Below are 9,452 nucleotides of genomic sequence, written 5' to 3' on the forward strand. Positions count from 1 at the left end.
GCATTTTATGTGCGTTGAAGTGATTCTGCGCTTTGGTTCAGAAGGCCCCCTCTGACAATAGGTGGATGCTAAAGGCCTCACACCCACATCGAAAGAAGAAAAGGAAATTTCCAACTTCTAATTGCCCTGTAACTTTCACATTTAGTAACATAATGCCAGCAACTGCACTGCAGATTAGATGGTTTCTACCAGCTGGGTTAGCAGGTGAAAATGCTGCCACATTTCTCTACACTATCACATAGACTATCCTGACTTGGAAATACATCAAAATCAGATTCATCATGATTGACAAGTGACATGCAATTTGTCGCTTTGCAGCAGCAGTTCAGTGCAAAGACATAAAAATCTACAAATTACAAAAGTACAAAATACAAAGTTCAAAGTAATTTTATTATCAAAGTACATATATGTCACCATATACAACCCAGAGTCCTAAAGAAGGGTCTTGTCGCGAAACGTCGACTGTTTACTCTTTTCCATAGGTGCTGCCTGACTTGCTGAGTTCCTCCAGCATTTTGTGTGCGTTACAAACCCTGAGATTCATTTTCTTGCAGACAATCACAGTAAGTACAAGAAACTAGGTCTAAGTACCAAACTTATAACTGAATAACATTGTGGGAGTACATTTATCAGAAGGACTGCAGGATTCTGAAAGGCATTTCATCACTGGCTTCTCAAGCGCAGCAGATGTGGGCAATAACTGTGGCCATAGTCAGCCAGGCCCATAATCCTTAGCTCCTACAACATCCAAAACATTTGTATATAGATATTTTGTTTTGGATGAACTCATCAACTGATTCTCTCCAGCTCCCCATTGTAAGGAATTCGCCACCTTTTGGGTGAAAAATTTCTCCTCACTTCAGTTCTGAACAGGCTGTTCTTTATCTGATGTCACCTTATTATAGACTCGTCAGCTGAGAAATATCTTCCCTATATCCAGTCTGTTGAGCCTTGTAACTTTGAATAAGATCACCCTTCATTCTTCTAAACTCTAGAGAAAATCATCCAACTCTGTTTAATCTCTCCTCAAATGGCAAGCCTATCGACCCTGGGACCCTGGAATTGGAATCAGAATCAGGTTTATTATCATTGCCTTATGTGATGTGAAATTTGTTTTGTGGCAACAGTACAGTGCAAAGACACAGAAGTATTAAAAATTACAAAAGAAATAACTAGAGCAGAAAAAAAGCAATATGAAGTAATGTTCATGAACTGTTCAGAAATTTGATGACGGGGGAAGAAGCTTTTCTAAATCATTGAGTGTGGGTCTTCGGGCTCCTGGGTCTTCTCTCTGACTGCAATAATGTGAAGACAGCGTGTCCCAGATGGTGAGGGACATCGGCTTCTTGGGGCACGATCGCTTGAAGAGGTTCTCGATGGTGGGGAGGGTTGTGCCGTGATGGAGCCTGTTGAGTCTCTCAAAATCCTTGGCATTGAAGCCTCTGTATCAGGCTATGGTGCAACCAGTCAGAATTCTATAGAAATCCGCTACAGTCTTTGGTGACACATCAAATCTCCTCAAATTCCCAATGAAGTGGATCAATTGGCGTGCCTTCTTTGTGTTTGCATCAGAAGATAGATCCTCAGAGACACCCATTAACTTAAAGCGACTCACCCCTTCCTCTGCTGACTCCTTGATTAGATTAGATTATGAGGACACACAGTCCTCTTTTATTGTCATTTAGTAATGCATGCATTAAGAAATAATAAAAATGTTTTTCCAGAATGATATCACAAAAACACATGACAAACCGACTTAAAAACTAACAAAAACCACATAATTATAACATATAGTTACAACAGTGCAAAGCAATACCGTTATTTGATGAGGTCTGGTACATATTCTCCTGACTTCCCCTTCTTGAAGAGAGGTGTTTCTGCAGTTGTACAGGGCCCTGGTGAGACCACACCTGGAGTATTGTGTACAGTTTTGGTCTCCAAATTTGAGGAAGGACGTTCTAGCTATTGAGGGAGTGCAGCGTAGGTTCACAAGGTTAATTCCCGGGATGGCAGGACTGTCATATGTTGAAAGATTGGAGCGACTGGGCTTGTATACACTGGAATTTAGAAGGATGAGAGGGGATCTGATTGAAACATATAAGATTATTAAGGGATTGGACACACTAGAGGCAGGAAACATGTTCCCGATGTTGGGGGAGTCCAGAACCAGAGGCCACAGTTTAAGAATAAGGGGTAGACCATTTGGAACGGAGTTGAGGAGAAACTTTATCACACAGAGGGTTGTGGATCTGTGGAATGCTCTGCCTCAGAAGGCAGTGGAGGCCAATTCTCTGGATTCTTTCAAGAAAGAGTTAGATAGAGCTCTTAAAGATAGCGGAGTCAAGGGATACGGGGAGAAGGCAGGAAAAGGGTACTGATTGTGGATGATCAGCCATGATCACAGTGAATGGCGGTGCTGGCTCGAAGGGTTGAATGGCCTACTCCTGCACCTATTGTCTATTGTCTATTGTCTATTATTGAAGTCCACAATCAATTCTTTGGTTTTGCTGAAGTTGAGTGCAAAGTTGGTGTTGCAAGATCACTCAACCAGCCAATCTACTTTGTATATCTTTCATGTACGCCTCCTCTTCGCCATCTGAGATTTTAACAAAAGCAGCAGTATCATCTGCGAATTTATATATGGCATTTGAGCTGTGCCCAGCCACACAGTCATGAGTGATGAGAGAATAGAGCAGAGGGCTAAATGTGCATCCTTGACGTGCTCCTGTGTTAATTCATCAGCTTTTGTTTTTTTAAAAATATTAATTCTTGTTAGTGAAACAAATGTGACTCTGGTTTGCATTTACCGCACTGATTTTACATGCATTCACATCCTGCATGGAATAGCAACCATAGCAGTTTGATACCTTGTATATTCCAGTAGTACCCGGGAGCTGTAGGGCATCTGATGCCTGGGAACCTTTGGTTTGAACTTGAAAACAGCAGTATGTTTATGAGAAGATCCAACATCTTAAAAAGTCAATAATTGGCATACAAATCTGACACTTTGTAAGATAGCCCCAGGATAAACTCGACTTAAGGGCACGATTTGAAGGCTATGCTTCTGCATGAATACAAAGGGAAAACAACCACTCCCACTATATATCAGAGAGCCGTGTTACAACCTGACCCTCCTCCTCCCTTTAATCTGTGAGGCTACGTCCACACTAGACCAGATAAATCCATAACCGAAGCTTTTTCTCTTTGTTTTGGCCCTCCGTCCACACTGAAACGGCGTTTTCCTCCCCCGAAAACGGAGCTTTTCTGAAACACTCTCCAGAGTGTTTAAATCTGAAAACACCAGTTAGGCATTGTAGTGTGTATGGGGTAACCGGAGGTTTTAAAAAACTTGTTGTCCCTTTCATCGGTGAAGAGACTATGGCTGTAGGAAATGTTTCCAGGGTGACCCCTCTGTGGGAGTAGGGAAGATGTTGGTGGGGCCATCCGGGGGTCTGTGTTTCCATATGTGTAGCTATTGTAGTGGCTGTGAAGCTGGTATTGTGGCGGTGAAAGGTACTGGGGGGGAGCCATCATATTCCTCATCATTGTAAATCCCTCTGCAACAGAGTTAGTCAGTTTTTCAATGTTCGCCGTCAGCCGGGTCATACTGTCTGTGAACTCCCTGTCGGTTGCCTCCATACGCTCCAGTATTCGTTTTTTTAGTTTTAAGTCCTCCTGCGCGAGAGCCAACAGCTGTCCATCGTTTAGCAATTTCCTTTTAAGTTTTTCTAGTCTGTAACTGGACAAACGCGCACCAAGTATACCGTTTCCTCTTCCCTTGTTTTGTGTAGATGTGTCCTGCGCATGCCCAGTAGGAGGAGATTCGCCCAAATACCCGTTTTAATGTGAACGGAGGCATTTTCAAAAACTCCTGGTGTGGACGCCTATCGTTTTTACGCGAAACCGGCGTTTTCAAAATTATCCGGTCTAGTGTAGACGTAGCCTGAGAGTTCGGGTGCTGAATGGATTCAGAGGCATTGTGAGATTTTATACCTTATTAAAAAGATAATCCCACTCGAGTTCTCTGGTTCTGATGAAATAGCAATTTAATTCTGGGAACGTACAAAGTTGTCCGAAGACATTATTACCATTAGCTAATGTTTATTTATAAATCTTCCAATCCATAGACTCAAGTATCCAGGCAGGGAGTTCCGCAGTCACTATGCACATGTGCCGGGCTCTTAACACTCATAGCTCAATGCTGGCAATGGTAATAACAGATTGAGCCAAAGTAAGTTCCAGCTAATTTTCAAAGATCACTGGTGATGAGACTATTTGGCACAATGTTTCTGTCTCCATCCTCTGGTCAATGTCATCTGAACTTTCCTCTGCTGACTGGAAGTCTCCAACCCGGACGCTCTTTCTCTCTCCTTGCTTCCGACGCCTACAATGTGACCATGTTGACCCATCGTTCATCAGGGCTTCTGAAGTGTCAGAACCTCACCTCTCTAATGTGGATCAAAGGTTCCCTGCCTGGGGTGCACGGGGGTGGATGTGGTTGGGTGAGGTATGGGGATGTGGCGAGAGAATGTACAAGTACATCAAGTCTCTGAAGCATAATAGTAATGACCTAATTCAGTTAGAATATCTAAAGGAAGGCAACAATAAATACAAATGCATTTGGTAAGTTGGCTGACCTGGCCAGTCTCCCTGGAAGGCCCAAAAATCCCAGCTCCTGAAAAAGAGTCGCCAATGACATCATCAGTCTTTACTGAGAGGCATGTAGTTTCTCAAGTGGGAAGTGAGTGGAAACTCAGCTGGCTTCATTCTGGGCCCTTTGCTTTCCCAGCACTGAGGCCATCTTCAAAAGGCGGTGCCTCAAGTAAACAGCACACATCACCAGAAAGGAAATGCTCTCTTCTGACCACGACCATCAGAGAGGAGAGAAGGGAGCTTGAAGACATACACTCAACAGTTTTCCCCTCATCCATCAGATTTCTGAATAGACAAGAGAACCTATGAACACGACCTCACTATATTTGCTCTCTTTTTGCATGACTTATTTAACATTTTAGTGATTATAAAACTGATTCTGATTCTGAACTGAACTAAAACAACAGAGTGACTCTAATATGCTATTGGTCACACCACAGAGACCCACGGTGGCACAGTGGTACCATGTAGTCGCACTATTTTGCATGGTAATAAAACATGGTCGCACTATTTAGCAGAGTGTTACTATGTGGTCCCACTATTTGACACGGTGGTACGATGTAGTCACAGTATTTGGCATCTTGGCACAAAGGCCTTTGTGTCGAAAACCTATCAACCTCCACCTTAAATTTCCCCAATGACTTGGCCTCCACAGCTGGTGATGGCAATGAATTCCACAGATTCACCACCATGTGGCTAATTAAATTCCTCTTCATTTCTGTTCTACAGGGGTATCTTTCTATTCTGAGGCTTCATCCCAGACTTTCCCACTATTTGAAACATCCTCTCCACATTCACTCTATCTAGGCCTTTCAATATTCAGTAAATTTCAATGCAATCCTTCCTCATTCTTCTAAACTCCTCTGAGTACAGACCCAGAGCTACCAAACACTCCTCAGGTGTTAACCCTTACATTCCCAGGATCATTCTTGTAAACCTCCTCTAGACCCTCCCTGGTGCCAGCAAATCCTTTCTTAGATAAGGGGCCCAAAACTGCCCACAATACTCCAAACGTGGTCTAACCAATACCTTATAAAGTCCCAGCATTACATCCTTGCTTTTATATTCTAGCCCTCGTGAAATGAATTCAAACATTGCATTTGCCTCCCTTAGTACAAACAGCTTATTTCTTTTGTGCAGTCAGAGTGTAACTCAAAGAACAATCCCAATGTGACTATGATGCAATGTGATTCTATATAAAAATCAGTCCTTACTCTGGTAGTATGACCCTACTACTGCACATTCTGACCCTGTCAGTGCAGTCACACCAGTTTACAAACTCCCTTTGCAGGTGGACTGAGACTGAACTAGAAGCTCATATAGTGACTCTACCATGATGTCACACTATAACGCAAAGATGTTTACTCCCTCACCTTGTAGGATAGAAGATTTAAATAAACTCTAAATTCTAAATTCTAATTCTAAAACTCTGTTTAACAGTGACTCTACTGCAGTGTAGTGCTATTGGGACACTCCATAAGTGTACTGAGGGGTCACTCCACATCTGTATCATAAAGTTGAACTGTTTCCATACACAAGCAGTGCAATATGGCTGTACTACAGTCACACTGCTACAATTATGCCTGTTTTGGAGTCAGTATTTGGCTTCAGGTGCAGGCTGACAAATAATAATAGAACACCAACAAGCCTCTGTTTTGAATTGTCTGGTTTTCATTTCTGTAGTTGCATGCAGAGAAAGATTTAATTTTTCACTGAAGGAAAAGTGACAAGTTCTTCCCGAGGCAGCCTGGCATTGATTGATGGTTTCCCGTACTCAACCCTGTGGCATTTTGTGTGGGATTAGTGATGAACTGCTGGTTAAGAATGTTGTTGCAGCCCCATTGCTAAATGTTACACAATAGGGTCCCCGTGGGCCTGTGTTACTGTACTATAGAGGCACACTATTACAATGTAACAGTGTCATATCACGAGTGTACAGAAGGGTCTAGACTACAGCTGCATATCGGGTACAGTACAGGATCACATGCAGTCATATTTTATACTCACAGTTCAACTACAAGGTAAGGTTAGTGTGACAAGCTCCAAACACAGAATACAACATGAGCAACTGAACTAAGAAGATCAATGCCCACATGTTACCTTTTGAAAGGATTGTAAGGCAACCATTTAACCACAGCTAACAAGGTTCTGGCATACAGTTGTCAGGAGATCACCAAGACAGATCTAACTCCTGGGCCTAAGGACAAACTGAAGTGAAGGCCACTAACACTAAAGCCGGAGATAAACAGGAGGATAGAATGTTGTTTGCTCCCAGATGAGGTGCAGGATATGGGTTGCTCAGAAAGCACACCACATAACAGACCAGTAGGTCCACCTCGCATTTATCCTCCATTCAAGCTGCACCCTAATCCCACCTGCCTTCTCCTTGCTCTATCCCCCTATTTCACACTTCCTTCAACCATCTATCCAACCCATTGCCGATTCCTGATCCTCTGTTTCAAAGTTTAAACTTCAAAGTAAATTAATTATCGAAGTATGTAAAAGTCGCCATATACAACCGTGAGATTCATGTTCTTGCAGGCATTCACGGTACAACAAATAAATAGAACAGTATCAATGAAAAGCTACACACAAATTCTGACTAACAACCAATGTGCAAAATAAGACAAACTGTGCAAATAAATAAAGAAATAAATAATGGAAGTGAGTGGGATTAGTCCTGACGAAGGGTCTCGGCCTGAAACGTCGACTGCACCTCTTCCTAGAGATGCTGCCTGGCCTGCTGCGTTCACCAGCAACTTTGATGTGGGATTAGTTCAGAGTTGAATTGAGTGAGGTTATCTGTGCTGGTTCAGGAGCAATGTTCTCTCTCATTTTTTTTTACAGCTGCACCGACCAACCATTTGCTCTGAGTAGGAAGTTTTTACACGGCCTGAAAGCTGTGTGGCACTTTAATAAAACATGATATAAAAGAAAATAGCAGCTGCGTGGCAACAACGACTATGTGCGCGGGAGCATTTCAGTTACTGCGCGGCTGCACGCCTGCACAGTCTAGAGGAAACAATGTTCAGGAGCCTGATGGCTGAACAATAATAACGATTCCTGAGCCAGGCGGTGTGGGGACCTAAGGCCTCTGTGTACCTCTGTCCCCCACAATCTCACAACCCTCTGTGGAAAAGCTGTTTTTGTCCGTTTTACCATTTCATCCCACCTAAACATATTATAATCCCATTGTTTACTCCAAACTCTGTGGTTAACAGTTGTTTTGTTAAATCAATATGCACAGCTGGAACCCTCAGTCTGACTCCATGTTCCTCCTTGTTTTCTTAAGGAGATCCAGGTTTGTCTTTCTAATTCATATTAGATCAACCAAGCATATTCAGTGATTGAGCACAAGTTTTTTGAATATATAAGATTCTCAAAATGCTGAAAGGGAATGCAGATACTTCCAATGGTGAGAAACCAATAAAGCAGTAAAAATTTGATTATAAGTATTGCCTATGAATGTAAGTCAATTACAACATATAAGAGAAACTGGAACATTCACTTAAAAAAGGAAAAAGACTTCAAGAAGCTCAAAAAATGGTAATTGAAGAAATCCAAGATTGCATTTATATAGCCCTTTTGGTAAACAACTTCATTGGATCAATTACGAAGCAGTATTTAGGGCAGTTTAGCGGTGCAGCTGGTAAAGCCACTGCCGCACAGTTCCAGTGGGTTCACGCCTGACCTTCAGTGCTGACTATGGGGTTTGCACACGTGCTCCCATTTCCTCCCATATCCCAAAGGTGTGCAGGTTGGTAGGTTAATTGCCACTATAAATTGCCCTGAGTATGCAACTAAATGGTAGAACCTGGAGTTGGTTGATAGATGGTGGAGAGAATAAAAATAGGATGTGTGTAAATGGATGCTTTATAGTCAGCAGAGACTCATTGGGTCAAAGGACCCATTTCTGTGCTGTAGAACTCTATAAATCTGACACTAAGTGCATCAAGGAGATAGAAGGGGAGCTTGGTCAAAGCAATAGACTTTTAGAGGTGTTTTATAAAACACAGGAGAAAGTCAGTTCCAATCCATGCTTCACAACCCTAGCAAGCATGAAAGGATATAAGTACAGGAGGAAGGATATGACACTGTGATTATCTGGGGTGATATCACACTTAGAATATCATATATAGGTTTGATATCCTTACTGTTATGTTTCATTCCTCCAAAACCTCATTGAAAGAAACGCAGGTCTACTTAAGTTTACTTTCCTTTTCTTTTATGAGCCACTCACATATGACATGGTGGCATAATGCTGTATGCCATTCACATACTTTATACATATAACCATAATGAATAATGTAAACAAATGTAAGGGGTTTCTTCTTTTATGTGACTGTGTAGGCTAATTAAAATGGCTTCTTTGTTATGTTAACTGCTGAGGAAGTTCCCCCGCTAGCAGCTTGTTTGGGTTATGTTATCGATAAGAGAGCAAACGAACCAATTGGGATAGATGTTATTCTTTCTAGTGTGTCTGTGAGTTATTGTAATTCATGGGTTTTTGTGCAGAAGGCGCAATGGAGAGCGAGAGAATGGACAAGGTGCTGTGAGCCGGTTAACTGGCTCAGACCCCGAGCAGGGGTCCGAGGTCCAGGGTCTTCAGCGAGGAGAGGAGACGGAGACAGACTCATGTGGAGCGTCTGGTCGACCACCGTGGTTGGTCCCAGGCGGCAGGTCGAGGCGGTCAGAGGGGATCGAATGGTGAAGAGAGGATCGTAACTAGAGCTCCAACTGTTGTGCACGAAGAGAATGAACTTTGATAAGTGTGGCACCTTTTATTTTCTTTTTATTTG

Source organism: Mobula birostris, chromosome 20 (assembly GCF_030028105.1).
Source record: "Mobula birostris isolate sMobBir1 chromosome 20, sMobBir1.hap1, whole genome shotgun sequence".
In the NCBI taxonomy this organism is placed as follows: Eukaryota; Metazoa; Chordata; class Chondrichthyes; order Myliobatiformes; family Myliobatidae; genus Mobula; species Mobula birostris.